The 24,136-nt window shown below is 37.5% G+C and overlaps 1 protein-coding gene across 5 annotated transcripts in view; it reads left to right on the forward strand.

Moving 5' to 3' along the window:
- The window catches only part of ARL15 (ARF like GTPase 15), a 401,393-nt gene that overhangs the window by 226,919 nt on the left and 150,338 nt on the right, over window positions 1-24,136 (forward strand). The window contains exon 5 of one of the 5 annotated variants that reach the window (XR_011506481.1): window positions 12,937-13,053. The exons of the other annotated variants lie outside the window; for them this stretch is intronic. The gene's annotated coding sequence lies outside the window, so the exon portion shown is untranslated. The remainder of the gene's footprint in view (window positions 1-12,936; window positions 13,054-24,136) is intronic. 5 annotated transcript variants of the gene reach the window in all.

Consider the following 24,136-nt stretch of genomic DNA (forward strand, 5'->3'; position numbering starts at 1 on the left):
CCCTGGTTACTACCGCTAGCACTGACCATTCTCCTAGTGAAACGTTCCAAAGAGAATAGAGGCAACTGAAATGTTCCCAAGGCCAACGACATCTTTATTCTGTATTGAAGAGTTCAAGTTAGAAAGTGTTGGTCTAATCAGCTCTGTAGCAGTTTACATGTGAATAGCTTAAGGGAATTTAAAAACAGTTTACATGCAATTGCCAAATGTTTTAAACCAATACTAATCAAACTATTTGTGGTGAAGGGTCAGTTCTACCCCCTGCCCCAATCCCATGCCAACCAATACTTTTGGTCTATATGTTCAATGAGATGAGACCACTGATCACATATTTGGAAGTCACAGCCATGTCAAATTCCTTCAAAAGTTTCTCGGTGCTTATTCTCATTTTATGCACTTATTACATCTGTGGACTGGCTCTTGTCCTCAGATCACACTTTGAATAGCATTGCTCCAAACCATAGCAAAAGATAAGGAAATGAGATCAATAGGAGTAAAATAAAGGAAGAACAGGTATGGTAAATAGATTTATGAGACTAGTTGAATGTTATTAAGTAAAACCACAGATGATTCTGTGGTATATTTTGATCCCTGATAGTTTACTAAGCACTCTGAAGATCAAAGCATTAAAGCAATTCATTCTTTTTTTGCTATTCCCATATTCTATAGTGAATAGACACAGTAAGAGTGTCATTTCAGTTCATCCAAAGTGAATGAATTCAGCCTTGCTCAAAGTGTAGTATTCAGTATATATTTTTTCTATAATTTCAATGAAGTGGTTTCTCAAATTGCATGGTTTATTAAAATCTATGTATACATACATTCAGACATTAGCCAAAACAATAATATCTGGACCATAAAACATCCTCACTAAGGATTCATAAATATGACCTCTCCTGCTCAATCATTTGCAAATCATGTTTGTCCCTTTAGCAGCTTCCAAGATGATGTTTTTCAACTCCCATTACACCCTAAAAATTTGCTTGGATGAGTGAAATCAGTTGCAGTCCTCTTTGCCAGAACATGGTGCCACACCCTTGGCAGGTAGGCAATGTTGTCTTCATATGTTTGCAAAATTACTGAGCATTAGCACTTTGTCCTCCAGAGAGCACCCAGCCCTGCCCCCTCAGCTTACAGTGCAATAATGCCATGGACAGATCTAGCTCTGGAGGGGAGATGGCAATGTCAGGCCTCCCCCTAGCCTTGTGCATGCAGGGTTCCTGCAAAAACGATGATGGTCTTACAGTCTCTCCCAGGGAGATGGGTTGAGGGTCGTGTTGAGATGGAAGGGCGGACATAACGATTGTTCCTTCCATTGTACTTTTCTCCTCAAAAAAAAAAAAGTAAATTTAAATAGACCACTTTAAGTTACAGCCTCTGGATCTTTTTTGAAGAAAGTCAACATCACTGAGATGGCCCCAAAACTATCCTGCTCCTCCACCCCTCTGGGAGTTTCAGATTTCTAAGATTAGATGAGCCCAAGAATAGTGTTACCTCACCAAGTCACTCTATCAGCAACCATCTGTGTACTGAGAATCAGCTCCCATTCTAAAGCATTACAGTGTCCTGAAAGGCCTCCTAGACCTCTTGTGGGTTTGGTCACACAGGCTGAGAGGGCCAGGGCCACTCACTAAGGTTAAAGGTATTAGAGCTTTCCAGGGGCCTACAGTGCCCTTCACTCCTAGCCCGGCCAATTTTCAGTGGTCTTCCCAGAAGACTTCCTGATTTCCTCCAATATGTGATTCCTCCCAAAGCCCCTTAGTTCTCATAGCACCCTGGCTATGGGACAAACTCTAGCAGTGTGAGAATTACTACCCCCACATAGATCACTGAGTCATTTTCTCTGTGTGACTGATTCCCACAACCCCTACCCTACACCATTAAACTAGCATGTGTTTAATACATCTTTGTTGAATAATGAACAACTGACTAGAGTGATAAAGTGCTTTCTGAAGTGTTGTTGCTCTTTGAAACAGAAAAAATTCCCCTATTAGATAGTAATAAAAAATCATTAGATATTGTGTAGAACTCATGGTTCTATATGACTATAGTCATATAATTATAATCAGTAATTTACTTGAGGAAGTTTTTGAGCTGAAAGTTTGGCAACTCAGAGATCCAGTATTTACTATATAGCTATTAATATAATGAATGTGTTTCTAAAGGTTCTAAATAAGGAGAAATGCTATTTCCTCCTTGATATTAGCTATAATTGGAGATGTTCTCTCATGGGAAAACTTTTGACCTGACACAGCAATATGTATTACATTTAAATATGTCCAGATTTATTTCATTGTCAGTGTCCCTCCAAAGTGCATTTAATTCTTGCACAACTGTCCCTGTCATAAGTTAGTCAAATGGGCACTCAATCCCCATAGGATAGAATTTTCAAGAAAAGCATTTAAAAATTAAAATCTACCGTTGAATTCATTCCAATTGCCTTAGAAGTTCTCCCTAGTTCCATGAGCCTCCATTGTTTAAGTAGCCACAGTGGCACTATGAGTTAGCCACACAAGCATCCCATGAAATATGTAAGTTGTTCTCTTGCCTTTCTTTTTCTTTTTTAATTGGAAGGCATTGCTTGTGAAATACACTTCTTTGATTTATTCTCTTGACAGTAGAAATACAGCACGGTTATTTCTTCCTTGATAAATTAAGTCCCAGTGTTAAACATAACTACTGAGAGAAAGAAATGCATTGTGTGAAATCCTGACTTTTAGACATAACACGTTTGCTTACATTGTCTCCTCTATGTTTCCCTCAGATATTTTCACTCTCAAATATGAAGATGTATAGGCCTTCATCAGTCTCTTCGCTTTTCCCATGTTTTCAAGAAAGGTAGCCACTTATCCAGAGTCAAAAATAAAATAGCAACATTACTTTGCATCTTGGTCTTTTAATATGCCCAATTCTTCAACTGTTTCCTTTGGCTAATATTTAACGAACAGATTTGACTGATTCACATATCATAGAAAGATGACATTTGCACGTGGTATTTTTTCCCCCTCTAAATATTGGGCTTGAGAAGGAAGAACTAGGCAGCAAAACCTCAGCTCCCTTCTCAGGGCATTCAAGGTCCAGGAGCCATGTGCATTCAGAGACAAACAGGAGAAAAACATAGAAGAGGAGGAGAACTTACAGGAGTTGGTGTTAGGACTTCCTTTTTCCTATCCTAGCTGAGAGTAGTTGAGTCGATGGTGCTTCTTTAGTGTATCAGTGGAAGACAGAATATATTCAACTTGGAACAGCAATTGCAGTCAGAAGAGATGCTTTTTTATAATGATAATACAAAAAATTTTATAAGGAGTTTTTTTCTTCCAAATGTGAGTGTCTGTCTATACACGCATGTGTATATGTATATGGTTTTTAAAGGGATATAGCTTAACAATATGGTGAGTATTGCTCATCACCTTATGGTAGTTAAATACTAAAGTCAGCCTGTAAGGAAAACATCTAGCGTCAAAATTCCCTTTGAAAACCTTTTAGGATTTTCATACCATTGGTTTGTATCCAACATGGGACTATCTCCCTGTTTCTTCTTTCATGCACAAGATGCAGTAGTTGATTTGCATTCGTGGGGGGCAGGTTGAATAAGACATACTCAGCTTTAAATATTAGAGTCACACACTGTATACGGGAGATGCTCCCCCCATGAGGAGCCCTGACGAATTGAGACCTGGTGAGGGGATTCGTGTCTTCCTTCTTTAGAACATAAACGCATCAGATGGAATGGTTGTCAGGGACTATTTCAGTTCTTTTTTTCTCAAGTTTAATATGTTCATGGTACAATCCCATCCTACTAATTGCTCCCTGGCTTATTAGTGGAACATCCATAGAAGCATAGAACATAGAAGTTATTTCAAACAAATAGACCAAATACTTTTAACTGGCTTTTTTTAGCTTAAAAATCTCAAACTAAGGCTAAATGGGAAGCAAACAAGAACCAATAACTAAACATAAGAAAACTTTATATAATACATACACTTCCATGAATGACACAGGATCTGTATTTTTTGGCTTATGCTGTGGACTGAATTGGGTCTCCTCAAAATTCATATGTTGGAGCACTAACCCCTTATGTGAATGTATTTGGAGATGGGGCTTTTAGGAGGCAATTAAGGTTAAATGAGTCATAAGGGTGTGGGCCTAATCTGATAGGATTGGTGGCCTTTTAAGAAGAGAAAGAAGAGACCTCCCCTCTTCGCCCCCTCCCCACAATCAGGAAGAAAACCTTCACCAGAAACTCACCATTCTGTCACCCTGATTTTGGACTTTCCATCCTCCAGAACTATGAGTAGTAAATTTCTGTTGGTTAAGCCACCCGGTCTGTAGTGTTTCATTATGGCAGCCCGAACTGGCTAAGGCAACTTTTAAACTTGAAATTTTAAAAGTTTTCAGGTTGCCATCTTCTCCCAGTAAGTAAAAAGAGACTTGTTCTATCTTCATGACTCCACAGTGACATTTAAAGGACCTGGTGCTTCCTCAGTGCTGAGCTGAGTTTGCTCTCAAGGATAAACTTCTCAGCATTCTTTTACTCCTTGTTTGATGTTTATATTTTATGAATTTTGAACTATTTTGAATATGAATATTGAAATTACTATTTAAATATTTGGTATTAAGACGTTTCTATGGTTATTTCAAGTGAAGTTAAGGAAAAAAATATAAAACTTTAGACCTCTGTTTTTTTCTTGGGGATAATGAGGACAGGATTCAAGCAAAAATTAGTTTATAGGCATATCTAAATGCCTACTTAAAAAATCATTTGTAGGCTGAAATTGCCACCCCCGAAGGCATCTTTGAAAAATTACACATAAAAATGAAAAGCTTGACTACGTAACTGAAATCCTATGCTGTTTGTAACCAGCAGCACTGAATGAATGGTGTGCTTAGCAAAGATAGCTTTTGTTTCCTTCTCTACTCCTCTCAGCTCTCTACCTCATTTTTGTGAAGTATTTGGAAATTTTTCATCTTCAGGAATGTTCCTGTCTTAGAGAGTACCTAAACCTGTCTCAACTGTAGAATTCCTATGTCCTATATCTTATGGACAATGTTGACACTTTCCTGGAAGTACTTTCTAGTTCTATTGCATGTAACAGGGGGTCTTGTTCGTGGAAAGTGCTCAGAGAAAGTGGTTTCTTGAATAAATTAATATACATTTAAAAATTGATTTTATTGGGGCTGGCCCCGTGGCTGAGTGGTTAAGTTCGCGCGCTCCGCTGCAGGCGGCCCAGTGTTTCGTTGGTTCATATCCTGGGTGCGGACATGGCACTGCTCATCAAACCACACTGAGGCAGCGTCCCACATGCCACAACTAGAAGGACCCACAATGAAGAATATACAACTATGTACCGGGGGGCTTTGGGGAGAAAAAGGAAAAAAATAAAATCTTTAAAAAAAAATTGATTTGATTTTGAATTTCTGATGTTCTAACACAGTGCATTACTGCCTATATTCCCTTTGCCCAATTTCCTACAGATTATCTATCTGTCTATTTATCTATCTAGCTAATTCACCTAGAATGAACATCTAAAAAGGGGGATTTTTAAAATTTCTTTCTTTCCTCATCAACATTTCTTAATTTTCTTCTATTTAAAAATGAAAAGAGGGATTATTCAAAATGAGTTTCAGAAAGTGTTGATTTTATGTAAGTTTGCAAGTGAAAAGAATAATTTTTAGTCAGTGGAATTTTGGGTTAGCACTTGATATTCGGACCTATTTGCTTGTTGCTTGGTTCCCTTTTAAGATTCATGGTTATATTCCATCTTCTTTCAGTTCTTTATTCTGTGGTCCTTGGGTTGGATGGTTTTGGTTCTGTTCAACAATGGATGCTTTGAGTAATGGACTTCAATGCATAATTATCCAATGAAATCATAGCAAAGTGATGAGATGACAAAAAGCCAACTTATTTTCAGGAACTAAAAATAATGCCTTAATATAGGCATTAATCCATACATGAATATTCTAGCATCTGACTTTATCCTGATCGTTTCACGTCTATATAAATTAAAATTTAAGATTATGAATTTTTGAATTACTGCTTGCTATTCATCTTTATCAGTTACTTTTTTAAAAACACTAAATTTGATATTTAATGAAATCCATTAACTACTGAGTTCTTTTGAGTTAAATAAGATATTGATAGCAATTCATTTAAAAATCATTTCTCTTCCTTGTCACTTTAGTTAAGAGATACTTTCCCATATCAGTTAATCATCATAAAAATGTAAAATTATGTTTAGCTGATTTTCATGCTATCTGGGTTAACTCTGATAGAAATTTAGCTATGTAATGGTTATATGTGATCATTTTGCTTTATGATTTAATATTTTACATTTGTTAGAGTATTTTTGGTAGTTGGAGATGATACTTGTTCCAACGGTTTTGTTTAGGAAATGTGTAGTCAATCTTACTTTAGTGAGAATAGTCATTCTAGCTATTAGTGTTAGGTCAGTAATTTTGGAGGAGACTTCTGTTTTACCTCATCTTGCAAGAAAGGGATAGGTGGAGGGTTGAATATTTACAATGGACCAATGCTTCTAAAACTAATTTGTGGAGTACCAGTATGCTTTCATATATATTTCTAAATAAAAGTTTAAAATAAAAGTCATTCCTGAGGGAGAGTTACTGAGCTTCAAGGGTATGTCATTGGGTGATTTGAAGGTTTTCTCTGTGTAGATTTGTATTGTTTCTTTACTTATGGTGTTGACCAGTGAATTGCATATAATGAGTGCAGCCACTTTTGGTGCCTGGCTCCTGCTATATTCTAAACTTTACTGTTACTCAGTTCAGCCTGTAGAGTAAGCACTATATAGCCTCAGCAAAAGGTATTCTGAGGATTTTGAGTTGATTGTGACACTCTGATGCTTAGGAGCAAATTAGGTTCAGCATCAAGAGAAAAACTCAACAATTTGAGTATAGGAATAACCCACTGTGCTTGCTTTTTTTTTAATATTAACCTTAAGAGGGCATTATAAATACTGGAGAAATAAAATTAAATTCAAAAGAATCTTATGTGGGCAGTCCTTTTAAATACTGTAAATTCCATTGTTTGAAAGAAATAGTTAGTTTAGAATTTATTTAGAATTGTGATAATCAAATTAGCATAACCCAAGAAAGATGCCGTCATCATGTGTTTTTTCCATAACACTTTATTAATTACGTCTTTTGAAAGGAGTGGTTTCTCAGATTCCAGAATCCACCAAAATGTTCACAAATGCATTATAAAATATCCTTTGAAATATAGTTAAAAATCTGAGGTCATGATAGAGCCTCTCTTCCTCCCTTTGCCCCCCTTGCCCTGGGGCAGAAACCTCTCGTCTTTGCCAAGTAAGAGACAGCTCACCTGGATGTTGGAAAAGACTCTAAAAGTGACTTACCCGTTATCAGGACTAGCTGTTTTATCAGTTATTTTTTGCAGACCCAAGACTTTATCTTTACATGTTAATTAGAACTCCACGGGAACATTTAGCATAAATGCTTGAACATTTTTTTCCCTTGAAAGTTTTCCCCACATAATGTCTGACATGGGATGCTAAATTCCGTCAGACCTTTTTAATCCTTCATGCCTTGTTTGGAAGGTGGGTTGCTTTGCTGTGAGTTCATTACATTTACTCTGCTTCTGAGTTCATTTTTCTGGGGAATACTTCCTTGGAGTCGACAGCCACCACTCCAGCCTCTCTTCAGTGATGGACCTTTGAAAAATTTAATGAACTGTCTAACGGTGAATTTCTACTTGGACCTCCTAAGACACTTTTTAAGTTGCTCTTTGCAGCCATATTTTCTGTATTATTTTCCAGATATTCCTACCATGTTCTTCTTTTCTTCCAGTAGCAGCCGTTCTTAAACATCACAGTTTGAGAAAACATCACTTTATCCTTTTGCATTCCATCCAGAAGAAGGTTAGACTTTGAAGAGCTCAAAGGAATGACATTGAATTAATAGGCGTAAAAAAAGTTAATCAGTACTCCTAATTTCTCCTTGTTGAATTTGTATTTATGATGATGAAGCATAACTTAATACCTTTAGGGTTACTTGAAAGATCCCTAATATCATAGAGTCTGTTACTGTAAGGGAAGCTAATAAGGATTAATCACCAGCTCAGTAACTGCTGTGGGAAGAGTTTTAGACAGATAGTAAATGGCACCTGAAGTGTTCCAATGGTTGACCCCTTCATGAACACAAGAACCTTTTTAGGAATAACAGTGATGTCTGCCTCCACAAATGTTTTATTCATAGTCTGGAGGGTTTACCAAAAGACTGCTACAATGGACCCAATTAACACTGTGAATTTTATTAGTTATTTAGTTCCATCTTTTAAGTGTTGCAGTTATATACTTCAAGGATCTATTAGAACTTACTAGCTTCTAACAAAGATTTCAACTAAAAATGTAATGTTTTGGCCTGAGGAAGGTGATTTTTAGGAGATTTTTTTATTCATTGTGATTTAATTCTGTGGTGAGGATCACCTTCTCAAAGATACTTTATGGATATTCTTTGTCACTGTTTCAAAGAGTTTATCACAAAGGCTTTAATTTTAATATGTATCATGATATGCATCAATTTCCCATCACATTACCTTCTGTACCACCCTCATTTTTAGTTTGCTGTTGTGTGTCTGCCAGGCGTCATATGAAGTGTTGATTTAATCCTCATACCAACACTGTGATGTATGTGTTATTTACATGCACAGATACACTTAGCCAGATGCATAGTTTATTATTAGTAGACATCAGAAAGCTAATGTATTAGAAGATGAACTACACAGTGAGTATACAGATCCTAGTCTGTGTGACTGCACAGCTCATACTCTTTCCTAGTAGTCTGTACTCTTAGCATGTGTTTATTTACCACATTTTATATGGTACTTAAATTTTTACCTGACGTTAAGCTTATAATTTAAATGCAAGGTTAAATAATTATGGCTTTAGAGACCCACATAGAATATATTCTAGTTTATTTAAAAGTAAACATGTATTGTTAACCCCAACACTATTTTGTTCTAACTTCTGTTTTTTCATTTTGGCTGTCTTGTGAATAAAAATCTTAAATGACTGTCACAGAAGAAGCAAGAAAAATAGTATTAGTCAAAACCTCATATAATTCCATATGAAGAAACTTCATGTCTCCTTGGGGGAGAACACGTCAATTTCCCCAAGTCCCTTGTTTGACTAGTGACAATAAGAGAATCCTAGGATTGGAAGGATCCTCTATGTTTGTCCTCCTTAACTTGGCAAAGATCATGAATATTGATTTTTACCATCTGAATTATAAATTCCCTTAATAGTGTAAGGACCTGAAATTGGCCACCCCGAGATATGTCTCTTTGGCATCAGGATTATTTGAGGCTGATTGCTTTTGATAAACTGGGACAGGGAAGGAGGCTCTGAGGAATGGAACTTGCCCTTCCTTAGGACACATTTACATTTGTAAGGTAAATCTCTATCTGTAAAATGTGCCGCCCTCTCTGTACCTGGAAGAAGAAAGGTGATGACCTTCTCTCTAGCAACTCTTAATCAATACCAAAGGCAAGGACTTAAATCTGCATTTTATTGTGCTTCTCTGGTAACCTCCTGTAACTGACTTCCCTCCCCCTCCCAACAGTTGGCATTTCTTCAAGGATTAAGCATCTTTCCTTAGGCTAGGAACTGATTGCTGCTGCACTCACCTGTGACTGCCCAGCTCCAGACAATAGACTTGCCTCCTGCTACGCCCACCGAGATAGCAGACCACTACCTGCTGTGTCCATCAAGCGCCATGCCGACAGGGCAATCTTGTGACTATTGTGGGAGGGACATTTCAATCACATGTGAAACACCCTGTTTGGGGGTATATAACCACTATGTGCACCCCACTTCTTCGGTGCCCTTTCTTCCTTCGGGAAGAAAGGCCCCGGGCCATGGTTCCTCATAAAGCTTTGTTTAATTTTCTCTTGCTATTCTGTCTCATGTGAATTTAATTCATTCTCTGGCCAGACGAACCCACATTTGGGAAGAGGAAATGTCTTCCTCCCCTACAATAGCTTCCTTGGGCAAGGAGACTTTAACTCCTTTAAAGCAATATGGTAGTATGGTAACCCATGACTTTTCTTGTTCTTCTGTATTCACTGCTAAGAATCATACTGTCAGATTTGCTTTGGGTTTTTCTGAGAATGTTTCTCTTCAGCTTGCTAGATCTTAGAATCTTCTGGTACCTAGAGTTTCACTTAATTTACCAGATCCACTTAATTTATATTTCTAGACCATTTGTGTCCCATGAGGACATAAAACCCCTGGGGATATAAGGACTGAGAGGCTAAAAAACATGGATACTTTGTGAAGATTGCTACCATTGAGACATTGGATGGTAAATATGGGCAAATGGACTCAATTAATTTAAAATTCTTCTTACTTTTTATCTGTTTATTTAAGTTTTATTTAACTTTTATCTGTTTATTTTACTTTTTATCTGTTTATTTATGTTTACCTTTCATTTAAGCATTATTGTACCAGTTATAATTTAAAAATAAAGCTATATAGTCAAATAGAGAAGATCAAAATTAAGAAGGAAATAGATTTATTTTACTTTCTACCTCTAATATCATTAAATTAAAATGCCTTTGAATTGATGAGTAGTGGAAACTGACAGCTCTGAAAACTTGTACTTTTTCTTAACGACATAGCAGTTTTCTTTTATCCATTTACTTGGGGAAAAACAATTAAGCTCACTTAGATTTCAATACTCTTATGCATCAAACTTTACAAAAGCAGAAAAGCAGATACAAATTAAAAGTTAACCAAATGCCTTTTCCTGTTTGGATCTTCATCTTTATTCTTCTCCCCTCTTCTCAGTTGTTTTTAAGCCTTCTCTTGAATTTATAGCATTTTATTGGCAATCTTTGGTTTATGAACTCTGTTATTTTCAGTCCATCACTTTAAGGAGGACAAAAGGAAAATCACAATCATAACCAACATTTTTGAATATTCATTAAGCGTTAGGCACTTAATTCTCACCACCACACCGTGAGGTAGGTGCCATGATCCTCCTCATTCTATAGATGAGGCTCAGGTTGTAAGCAGTAGACCTAGTGTTTGAATACCAATCTGTATAATTTAGAGACATGGAATTTTTTCCCCATGCCGCTTGAGAATGTTATGATCTAGATCTGGCATATAGTAAGATGCTAATCAAGAGTACAATTGCCAAATTAGAGCCAGAAAAGAGGCTGACACAGAGTGCGAATATTCAGATTATCACCCTATGAATAAAATCGTTCCACTCTGGTTTTCCTCTGCTGCCAGCACATATGAGACTGGAAGGCAACACCTGGAATGACGGGGCCCCACCCAGTCTCCATGATATATCTTGGCATTCCTACTGAAGCTGTTAAGAAGCCTGGAATGTTAGAATAACTAGCAAGCACACTGTAGTCAAGATGAGTTTTGTGCTTACAGGTACTGCTACATTCCCACCTGGCTGATGCTCATACATCCAATTGTAAAGTTTCTTGTTATTGCTAGTTTGGGCCACCTTCATGTCTCTTGGCTTTTCTTTTAATCAAGGGGACTAGCAGTAGGAAAACATTTCTTTAGGGTTTAAATGATGTCAGTAATTGGCAATAGGAAAAAAGAAATTTAATCTGAGATGATCACAGAGTCATTGGTCTTCTCCTTTTATGAGTAGACACCATTATACTATTTCCATTTGCTTTGCCCAGAGTGTTATATTGTTTACTATTCCATGTAGGGGCCAGCCATATTTTTATATGAAAGCATTTTTCAACCAACTTCTAAAGTAAAATGTTAACACTTTTACTTGCGCTCTGGATTTTAGTACATACCACAATGCATGAGTTTGCTGCAGACTTTGAATCCTCTTGTATATGTGGTGAGAAGTTCAAAATTACCCCTTATTTATACAGCCTCTGGCAGTTTGGGCAATGTGTTTTGTCACCTGTTTGCTGTCTTATGAAGAGCTGGAAAGTTTATGAAGAAATAGAAAATATGACTTTGAGCCCTTGACATTTTAAAATAAATGTACATATTGTTAGTGACAGATTGCTAAACTTGGCTTTAGACACTTAGCTATGTTTCTTGCCAAAAGTAATCCAGATGTGCATAATTTATCCGGCTGCCATATGTGCACTGACATGTCTTTCTATAATCAACTGTCTGTTCAGTATGGTTACAGTTAAATGTTCTTTTTTATCAACAATCTTTTGAAATACACTGACTCGATAACTTATTTTAAATTCAACAACTTCTCAAAAAGTAACGCGCATCCAGTTTGGCTTTAAACCTAAGTGACCAGACATGTTTGAGTATCTAGAAAAGACATTGACAATCCAAATTCTCTGGAGTCCCACGTATTTCAAGGGGAAAATCTAGGATAGCAACTTCAATGTGTGATTCCATTTTGCTGAGTTTCTTGGGAATATGGAATGGAAGGTACATGTACCCAATTAAGTACTGTCAAAACACAATAAACCAGTAATGTTTCTAACAAGGTCATTTGTTTTGGAAAAGAAGTGGGAAAAGGAAATCTTGATACAGGATGAAATAAATATGTGGAACGAGGTCATTTCATTTCTTTCACTAACTCAGTATCTTCTGTGATATGTGCAGGCCACATTTGTGATTTTCACATGGGTTATGGAGCTATATGGATTGCCAAGCCATATCCTTTCTTGAAGAAAGGCTTCATTTTCCAGAGAAATTTTAGAAAATATATGTTTGATGGGAAAGATTACTTCTCTATTGCCATTTTTTAACGTTGATATTTAAATATCTCGGAGAAATTTATACCACTTGACAATAGCATTTTCTTAATGATTATACTATCCTTGAGAGAGAGTTACCTTGAAACCATGTCCTTGCTTTTTATACTTGGTGACACTGAGCCACCATCAAGTCTAGACAGAGGTGTTGTCAACCATGTGTGTCCTTGTTTGTTTGTCCACAGCTGCAATTAGGTTTTTCACACTGTCCCCATCTGTGGAGACTAGCTGCGCAGTGACCTTGGCCAGTTCCAAATCTGTTCCACCAGGCCCATGTGTGGAGAGAACGCGGAGGACAGATGGTAGGACTGATGATGGGGAACTGTTTTATTAGTGATTGCAACTGATAGTAACCAACCTATCCTGTCCGCGGTATGATTTAAAAAGACGTCCTGCAACCTGTTCTAGTAGGACAAAACCTGGCTCAGCGTCGGTGTGAATGTCCAACAAACACAAGAGTGATGCGATAGCAATCTGGGAGGGGCTCTATTCTTTGTAATCTTTGTAGCCAGTGTGTGGCTGTTATTTCCCAATCAGCTACCACTTTCCCCAACACAATTCAGTATGAGGTCCTGAACACTGGTACACCAAAACAGCACAGAGGCCCGTAGGAATTCCAGGTTTCCCACTTGAATGCTCCGGCTTGGGTCCGACTTTGAAAACAGTCTGCATTTGGAAAAAAGAAATCTGATTTAGACTGAACTGTAACTGTTATTTACCCTGCCTGAGCTCATTTGTCAATTTGCAGTCTTTTGTGAATGATTTGCAGTTCTTCTTTACAAATTTGAGATGTTCAAGTTATATCTTCTACAAGCTGCCAATCATTTCTTTTAATAACTAAAAGCAATATATTGATATATCTGAAGATACAGTTTTTTAACAGACATTCATATACACACATATAATCATACAGTTAAGTTTTTAGAGGGAGAATTATTATTACTATCATCATCATTACTGTCACCATCTGTATTTGTTTGGCTTTTCCTCATTAATTTTGAATTAATAAAAATGTCCCAAATTACTAGATTCATCCAAATACAGAAAACTTAATTTTTTTTTTTTACTTTAGGTAATTTTGAAAATGTCATGTTATTTCTAAGAGGCTCATGATTCTTTAAAAAATTATATGTTAATATAGCATTTTGAAAATAATGACGATGACAAAATAGTAATCACAGCAAATATTTATTAAGCATGTATATTGTGCTAGATACTGTTCTAACTGCCTTACATGGCTCGAATTTAGTCTACTAACAACTGGATGAGGTGAGTACCATTACTGGCCTAACTTTACAGATAAGAGTAGTAAGTTGCCTGAAGTCACACAGCTTGGAAATGGCAGAGCTGAGCTCAAAACCCAGGGAGTGTGGCTCCAGGACCCATTTTCCCAGTTACTCTGCTGTTCTGTCTCCTAGCATTACCAATATTAACATATCACCCTTACAAAGAGCCTGTTCAGGATGTCATTAAAATGAGATGGCGTGATCCTGATAAACATTTCTGGTTTTTGTACTTGGGAAATTACAATTAGGATTAATATACCTCAGAATCTCTTTTCTGCTTTGTTGAGGTTAATGCCCCAGTCTGACAATTTGCTGCCTAGTATAGGATTTATCTCACCTGGCTTACCTTTTGAAGTCACTTTATAGAGGGACCCCTTCCCCTGGGACAGTGTCGTATAATCATTCATTCTTCCAACAACTTATAAGTTAGAGATATAGAAACAGACAAAAGACGATAGTCCTTTCCCTCAAAAAATTCACTTAGAATGGCCCAAATGGTCATGGTTGATTTTCCATAAATGTTGGATGAATTGACTTCCTAGAAACTATTTCTGAGGTGCATGCCCATTGTCCACATCAGTTTCTTGAATTTTTGTTTGTTTGTTTCTCAGTGTCTATACAATGGAAACCTCTGACTGCATGTTACCTGGCTGAGCCTCTAAAACTTCTTGTTTTGTTTTAATTCATACACTTCTTTTCCCACACTCTACCTCCACTCCCATTTTCTCTTCAGTTTGGTAAAATGGAGAGAAGATAGTTTGGCGTGAGATGTCCTTGGTTCAGATCCTGGCTCTATCACTTTTTAACTATGGCAAGTTTAACTTGACTGCAGGCAAGTCCTCTGAACCGTCGTTTCCTTATCCGCCAGTCCTATATTGAAGAGTAAATCAGAAACCAATTCTCAAGATGTGGTCTTTGCCCTTGAAATGCTGACACTTTTGTGGAAGAGATAGATGTACAAACAAATTATTATACCAGCAAATGATAAGTTTTATAGGGGTAGTATGTGCTGCATGTTTTAAGACCTTACAGATGGGTAATAAGTTTTGGTGAATGAATGAATGTAAGAGTAAAACTTAAGAAAGGGAACTGAAATATTTAAGATGAGGTTCGACACAACCCTGGATTGCAAATGGTATGATTTTATCAATGTTCATTCATTTGCATAATATTTATTGAGTCTTACTATAGGGTAGACAATGTGTCATTTACTGGAGATTACAGGGACCATGGTTATTGCTCAAGGAAAAAACTGACTTGTTCATTGCCTGAATGTTAAGTAAGAGCACTTGAATTTTCTCTGGTCAAATGATATAGTACCAACATTTGATGGATTGTGATTAGACCTTCTTATGGCATCAATAAACTTATTTAAATAGGTACTTTCTTTATATATTTTTATTTTAAAATCTCCTTGTTGATGTAAATGAACGAAGACAAAGATGAGTATATGAACAGCAGGTGCACACTTTCATGCCTGCAAGCAAGACGTAGAGACCTACTTTTGTGAAATCTTTAATCAGATCATCTGTTAGTATAAGTAGTTCAGTTCATAAAATGAGTAGTCTTTAAACAGAATTTATATAAGTGTAAGTTTTATGCTTCTATTTTTTATCACAGTGATGCAGATACTGGAGAAAATTGCCAGTAAAAATATCTCTTCCTAAAATGCAGTGTAAATAGCAGCATATATTGTCAATCTCAGGAATAATAACACCCATGAAGCACTACTTGCTCAGAGGAGTGAGAAAAATATTTTGATGTTTAGCAAATGCTATCCCAACAGTGCAAGGAGTGCCAATTTCCTGTTAGATGTTGAATCAGTCATTCCGACTGCGAGCGGTGACTGAGCAAACAGGGCCAAGTTGTAACCTATAAGTAATTTACATATATCCTTTGGGGATGTAGTTTTTAGTAAATCTAAGAAATATTTAAAAGGAGTTTATTTCGTAGACCCTACTCCAACACCCAGCACCATCCCCATATATATAATAACCTTCTATGTTGGTGATTTAGATTTAGTTTCTGTGTTACTCTTTTTTAGTAATAATTTTTTTTTGTATCTGAGAAAAAATTTTATACAGTAAAACAGTGTAACATTATGAAAATGTGGAAAGTGGAATAGAAGCAAATTTATAATCCCGTTGCCCTATTACAAGGTTTCTCAGTCTTTGCACTATTGACATTTGGGGCTGGATGATTCATTGTTTTGGGGACTGTCTTGTATACTGTAGGATGTTTAGAAGCATCTCTATAGCACCCCTTGAGATGTGACAACTGAATGTGTCTCCCAGTGTTGCCACATGTCCCATGGGGGGCAAAATTGCCTCTCATTCATTTGAGAACTGCCCTAATACAAAGCTATTATTCGAGTGTTCCCTGTCTTTCAGATAGATAGATAGATCCTTTTCTGAACTGTAATAAGTGTATGCATAATGCCATATTCTGATTTTTATGTCATATAACACCTAGGCATTTTCTACTGTTAACTAGGTATCAAAATTATCACTTTTTAATTAGCCACCTATTGAATTTTTTATGAATAATGTGACAAATAGCGTCTTTGTAGATATACTTTATCTCTTTAAAATTTCCTTTTAAAATATGCACTATGTTGCCTGTGAATTCTTTTCCTCCTTTTTCTGTGGACATATGGGGGCTTAGGCTCAGGTAAAATGGAACCAAAATGGTTCTATTCCTGGGCGATAAAGCATTACTCAAATTGTCGATGAATTCTAAGGAAGTCTGTGCCCTATTAAGACTAGAGCAGGGCCCGGCCCCGTTGCCAAGTGGTTAAGTTTGCACGTTCTGCTTCGGCAGCCTGGGGTTCACCGGTTTGGATCCTGGGCATGGACCTGCACACGGCTCAAGCCATGCTGTGGCTGCATCCCACACAGAAGGACTAGAATGACTCACAACCAGGGTATATACTATGTACTGGGGCTTTGGGGAGAAAAAGCAAACAAACAAAAAAAGACTAGAGCACTTACACATCCTACAAGGGGCCCTGCTGGCAAAGTGCTAGGTTCCCTTTGCTCATGGAGGACCCTTTCTCCCCTCACGTTCCCCTGGTTCTCCGTGGCTCCTGGTACAGGAGAAAGCACCCAGGCTTTGGAATCAGACAGACACGGATTCTTTCCTGCTCTGAACACTACTAGCTTTGTGATTAGGGCAATATGCACTCTGAAACTTTCTCCTCATCTATAACAAGAGAGAAAATACAGCCTAATATACAGAGCTATTGTGATGCTTACAAATAATGTTGTAAAACATCTAGCAGATTAAGTACTCAATAACTGATGGTTAGAAGTGGTAATGATAATAATAATGTGGCTTATTTTCCTTCTTGATCTAAGCCAGTGCTGTCCAAACATAATGCAGACCACAAATGTGAGTCACATATGTAATTTGTTTTCTAGTAGTCACATTAAAATAAATACCAAAAATACGTGAAATTAATTTTAGTATTGCATTTTACTTAACTCAGTATTTCTAAATATTATAATTTCTACATGTGAACATATTAAAAATTATTAATGAGATGTTTTATATTCTAAGTCTTTGAAATGTGATGCGTGTTTTGCACTTATAGAACAACTCAGTTTGGACCAGCCATATTTCAAGTGCTCAATAGCCATTTATAGCTATTGGCTACCGTATTGGATAGCACAGCTCTAAGCAATGCATGAAAGATGCCAGGTTAACACAAGTGCGTTAGTGGCAAATAAAATGTTATTAAACATGATAGGAATTTCTCCCTTAAAGACAAAATAGTTCCAGTTATCCTTGACTTTCCCTTTTTTTTTTTTTAACAGCAGGAGAGAAAACTATTAAAACTCTTGTATTTTACATCAAACTTTTCAATTTTGTTTATAATTCCATGGTTGTCAGTAGAAATATCGTACGGGTATTATTGTTTTAACGTACATTATATCTTACTTGCTACTCAGTTCAGTGTTTGACTTAGTTTGTCCAAATTTTTCCGTGCAGCAAGAATTTATTGAGCACTTAATATACATGTACTGGGTACTATGCAAGATGTTTTCTTCCATTAACTTTGTGGGCCTCACAAAGCCTCAATGAGGGCAGTACTGATCTCTCCGTTTTCCAAGTGAGGAAATTCAGGCACGGAGTGGTCAAATCACAAGCCTGAGATCACACATCCGGGACATGAAGGTGTAGGCATAAGAATTCAGGAACACTGGCTATATAGCTTTGTGCTCTCAAAAACTTCGTGCAGCGCTGCCTTTTCCTAATCCTTGTTTCTCTCAGCACAATCCAATTATTTTTATTTGTCTCATTGTCATACTTGGTCAGCCTCCAGACCTGTTATTCCCGATAGATGGTCATATCTTCTACTGGGTTTTCCTCATTTGCCCTACTATGCTTTATAAAAGCGTTGTATTATTTTTATTTTTTTATTTTTGGAGGTTGGAGGAATGGGCAGAGGAGTGGGTCTGGGGTGACGGCCACATTATTCGGTATGGATCGTGCCCTTTGGATTCTTTCTTCCTCTTTGGAATAATCCCTCCATCTGTATTTCAGCGTCCTATTGGAATCCTCGAGGCGCTTCTTTTTTACTTGCCCAGCGCAAGTTCCAGTTGGATGAGGGGAAACAGATAGTGAAGAATAGTGCTTGGTTGTTACACAGCACCAATGCACTTAAGTGGGAGAAAGTGCTGCCTCTGAATTTCAGAGGAAAGTCAGAGAAAGAAATGTATTATGTGCGTCTGACTCATTGAGCTGAATGGGCAAGATAAATGGTGGGAAAACCAAAACCAACTTTTCTATGACCTTATGTGAAATTCTGCTTTGTGCCCTAAGAAAAATGTTAAAAATGATGTGGTCAGAGTGGGCGAGCTGCAGCCCAGAGACAGTATTGGAAGGAGAATTTCTATTTTTAAAAAGAAACCTGCTAACCTCATAGCCACTGCTAATGGCCATATAAATATTAATAAAGCTTTAAACACCTCCCAAATTAGCTTTATTTTTAAATCAAAAGTGCAAGACATAGAAGTGTCCGGCAGACACAAAATTAATTGAGATAAAAACAAGAAGTAGCAGGCAAACCCTTTGGGTGAAAACATAATGAGTTACACTAACTCACTTAGACAGTTTTGAGTGAAACATAATAACAAGAAATGAGTTCACATGATTGAATTGGGAGTTTGTCGTGTGTATCAACGCTCCTCAACAACAGAGTGCAAGTCGTCGAGGAAGCTAAATTCAGGTCCTGTGGCCTTGTTGCTTCCATCGTGCCGGGTGAGAAGCCACAGCTCAGGTACAGCTTTGGTTTCACCTCTTATTTTACTGTATCAAGGGTGCTGCTTTATGTCTGTCCGTAAGCTGGACAGGCAGGATAGCAGAATGAGTGTGGACATGATGAACACAGGGAAGCATAGGGATAATCAAGTTCATTGGCACCTCCAAGTCTGGTATGCGTTTCCCAGAACGATTTGGTAACACAGTGAAAACTGACTACGTTATCTTCATATTTCCTAGAGAATATCAATCTATCAATCCACAGACCCCTAACGTGTAGCCGGCCCACAGTCCTTCCAAGCATAAGCCGGTTGAACCTGCGAGAAGCTGCATCCTCCTGGTGCCCTGCCTTGGACAGGGTTTATTATCAAGCCGTTATTTGTTGTTTAGTTTGTTTCTCTTCCTAACATCCTATGCCTCATGTAGGAAGAATTCCTTTTTGAAGTTATGTAAAAAAGTGATTCTGCTGTGAAAGGATTATTGTGAGAGCTAAGGAAATGAGATTGCACAACTGGGAATTTATGCATAAAAAAAGAAAACAAACAACCTCAGAGGAATTACTCCTAGAAACTATGATTATACAAGTCCTGGATTTCTCTAAGTTTAGCCACTGCTAAAATTTGTATCCTCCAATGGCCATTTTATTTCCTTCTTGCTATTCCTTCTCAGGGACTTCCTAGTAAGGAACCTGGGTTTTATGATTATCATCTCCATTTTGTCATTCCTGGGCCCAGCTTCTGTTCTCTGCTAACTCCTCCTATTAACTCAGCCTTCCTACCAGATTTTCTTCTGGTATAGAACCTAATAGAAGGTATCAGTTGTTAATAAAATGTATATTCCTCATTATCAAAGGTCTAAAATGTTGTGAGCATAGCCAGTGTTCTTTTCATGAATTGAAGTATGTTGTAAGTGTTTCTTTGTACAAAATCTTAGCTTGGAAAAAAACTTTTTGGCTACTTCCTAATGTTTGGCTAGAAGTAGAATATGAAGTACAAACATTAATTTTCCACAAACCTCTTTTTCACACGTTAATGACTACCATCTAATTCAGGACTCCTAAGAGAGCCAAATAACTAACATGGATCCTTTTAAAAATTAACTATACGAGACAATAATTTATTCTCAAAAATAGGTGAGACGTTACTATAAAGCTGAAGTCTCTTGTAATCACCCTGCTTTTCCATCCTACTGCCCGCTCTCTCTCCTTAGAGGTAACTATTATTGAGACTTTAGTACATATCTTTCTAGAACTTTCTGTGTACTTTCTGACAGTTTACGTATATTCAGAAGAAATGGAATGTTTCCTGTCTCTGTGTTTTTTCATAAATGCTGTGATACCAATATATCATGGTCTTCTAACCAAGTGAGGATGTGAACACGTTCATGTCATTATTTAAATATAACTGGTTAAGCTGTCGCTTGAAAATTGAAATCCAGTCACTATATTGAAAGCAAAATTTGAAAAATGCCTGAGGACCGACAAGATCAGTTTTGGTTGATCTCACAGCATTCTCAAGGTTGTCATACTTCGAAGTGAAGATGGTGTCAGACGGAAGGGCCTGACCAGACGAGATCTAGATGTAGGGGCCTCTAAGCTTATGTGCTGTCGTTTCTTAGAAAGTAGCCATGTTATGTCACTTGGCCTGTTTAATAATCCCTGTGTTTCCATTAGGCTGAGACAACAGTGGCCTTTATTCTGTACAAGTCAAAAAGCAACTACAAGTGTCGATTAAGGAAGAGTAAGAGAGATTATGAGAGTGGCTTGGAGGTGACAGAGGTATATAAAGCCATTTCCTGAGGTAGGGTTTGGACTAGGTTTGAGGAAGGGATGTGTTGGGATGAATGTAAAGGAGTGTTATTAGACTTATTCCTTCAAAATGTACTCAGAACCCAGTCACATCTTGGCAGCTCCACTGCTACCACCAGCATTTCTCACATGCAGTTGTAGTGCTCTTCTACGCTCTGTTTTCTCCAGTAACCTGAGGAAGCTTTTAAAAATGCGAGTCAGGGGGCTGGCCCCGTGGCCAAGTGGTTAGGTTCGCGCGCTCCGCTGTAGGCCGCCCAGTGTTTCGTTGGTTCGAATCCTGGGCGCGGACATGGCACTGCTCATCAGACCACGCTGAGGCGGCGTCTCACATACCACAACTAGAAGGACCCACAACAAAGAATATACAACTATGTACCAGGGGGCTTTGGGGAGAAAAAGGAAAAAATAAAATCTTAAAAAAAAAAAAAAAACGCGAGTCAGATCATAACTACAAAACTGTCCTGTGGCTCTCCATGGTAACAGCAAAAGCTCTCTATGATCTGGATTCGACTGCCTCCCTGACTTCATCTTCCAGCTTTTCCCCGTTTGCTCCATCAACTCTAACCACACCATCCTCCTTCTATTCCGTGAACGTGATAAGTATAATCTCAGCTCAGAGCCTTTGCACCTGCTATTCCCTCTGCCCAGTTATCCGCCTGGCCCCCTCTCTCACTTCCTTGAGGAATTTTCTCAATTGTCACGTTATTGAAGAGTCTTCTGATGCCCCTGTCCCCAGTCACTCTCTAGGTCTTTTAGTATTTTATTTTTTTTCATAGCACTTCTTACCTTCTGACATATTATATATTCATCTGTTTGTTTATTCCTTATCTCACCCCGTGAGAATGTGAGCTTCTCGAGAGAAAGATCTCCATTTTTTTTGGTCTCCATCAGCCAGCACAATGCCTGGTATAAATTAGGGTTCAATAAATATTTGTTTGATTAAAAAATAATGCAAGTAAAACAGCCAAGCTAAAAACTCTGAGGAAAAAATAAGATGTGAGGGACCTTTTTTAAAAATCAGTCTTCGTACAACTAAGAGAACTAGTAAATAAGAGGAGAGGGAGACAAAACACCATGGTGACGTCTTCATATATTATCAAATTATAGGGATTTGCGCCCATCCTGTCCTTTAAATGGTGACATACAACTTCTGTCTGTCAGGTCCCTTAGAATTTGAGTATGCTATTTCGTTATCGAGCCCCTGTTTAGTAAATAACCAAACACACAGTAAGGAAAAGAACATGTTAGGAATAGAATATTCTTTTTAAATGATGCCATAGTTCTGCATTAATGCCTGCTTCATCACCTTAAAATTGGTTGCTAATCTTAAGGTTTTCATTTTTGAAGGAAAACTGTTGACAGTCTTTTAGAGGCTTCAGAAAGAACATTTATTTCCTTAGGATCTGCTCCAGGAATATTAGACAGAAAATACTGGAAAGTTTAAAGACCAGCCAGTTAGAAGAGAGGGCAAGATGAACAATAATTTTTAGTTGTATAAACATCTTTTATTCCTAAGGATCCCACATTGTTTTACCCAGTGATATTTACAAGGTACTGTTCCTACTTCAGGCTGAGTATAAATCACTTTTCTGAAAATTTAATCTCCCTGTTAAAATGATTTCTATCTTCGTTTTTAGTGAAACTATATATTTCTCCTTTCCAAAACTTTCTTTCTGCCAATTCATTAATTCATCATTCCATCATTCAGTGTATGTTCATCACTGTTATCACCATTATCATCATCATTAAACGCCTCTACATAAGTACGGTTTCCCATTTGATTCTCAAAACTGTTTTGCAAGCTAGGTATTTAATGTCCTCTATACTCAGAGGAAATTGACATTTAGAAAATTTAGTAATTTGCGCAAGAACATTTAACTGGTAAGAGACAGAACCAGGATTCAAAGTCAGGTATGTTGTACTAGGTAGTACGGGATCTCTCCATCACGCCACACTCCTTCCTCAAGAGGCCAAGTGGCCTCTGGCATCTCCTCCAGTATCTCCAGTTGTCAGTTTCTTCATTTGTAAAATGAGAGGTTTGAATCAGATGTTCTTTTGTGTTCCTTCCCCCTACCCCACCCCTCCGTTTATGGCTTATATTACTGGTAATAATAATGGCTACCACTCTTGGCTTAATTCTTCACAAACGAACTTATTAAAGTCAATAATTACATGAGTGTGATATTATTATCCCCAAGGTTCAGATGGGACTTAGAGTAGTTAGGCAACTTTCCAAGTACTAAGTTTCAAATGCGGAACTCCTATGCAAACCCAGGTTTGGGATCATAACACTGCATTATTATATACTGTTCCCACACTACTGCCTACTCCTTTCATGTAGTAAGTGTAAACTTGACAAATTTGAGAAGAATCGACCCCTTCACTAGTTCAGCAAAGATTTATTGAGTAGATATTGTTGGTCAGACTCTTCTAAATGCTACAAACCCAAAAATGAACAAAGTTTTGTCCCTGGTCCTAGGGAACCCACAATTCACTAGTGGCTGGAGAAGGGGAGGTACACATGGATTATTATAATACAGTGTGAAAAATACAATAATGGTGCTTAAACAGAAGGCCTAGAGAATTAGGAAATTGATCTCAGATTTGGGCATTGAGGAATGAATAGGAATTTAACAGAGAGCAGGACGAAGCCACTAATGACAGGAGAAACTGGATGTACAAAGGCAAGTGAGTGTACCCATTTAATGGAATATTATTTGGCAATAAAAAGGAATGAAGTACTGATATATGCTACAACATGGATGAACCTTGAAAACATTGTGCTAAGTTAAGCCAACCAGTTACAAAAGATTACATATTATCTGATACCATTTATATGAAAGGTCCAGAATAGGAAAATCCAGAGAGAGAAAAAGTAAATTGGTAGTGGCCTAGGGCTGGGGTCGGGGTGGGAGGGGTAGAAGGAAATGGGATGTGACTGCTAATGGGTATGGGGTTTCTTTGTGGTGTGATAAAAATATTCTAGAATTGATTATGGCAATGGTTGCACAGCTCTGTGAATACACTAAA

Source organism: Equus asinus, chromosome 10 (assembly GCF_041296235.1).
Source record: "Equus asinus isolate D_3611 breed Donkey chromosome 10, EquAss-T2T_v2, whole genome shotgun sequence".
In the NCBI taxonomy this organism is placed as follows: Eukaryota; Metazoa; Chordata; class Mammalia; order Perissodactyla; family Equidae; genus Equus; species Equus asinus.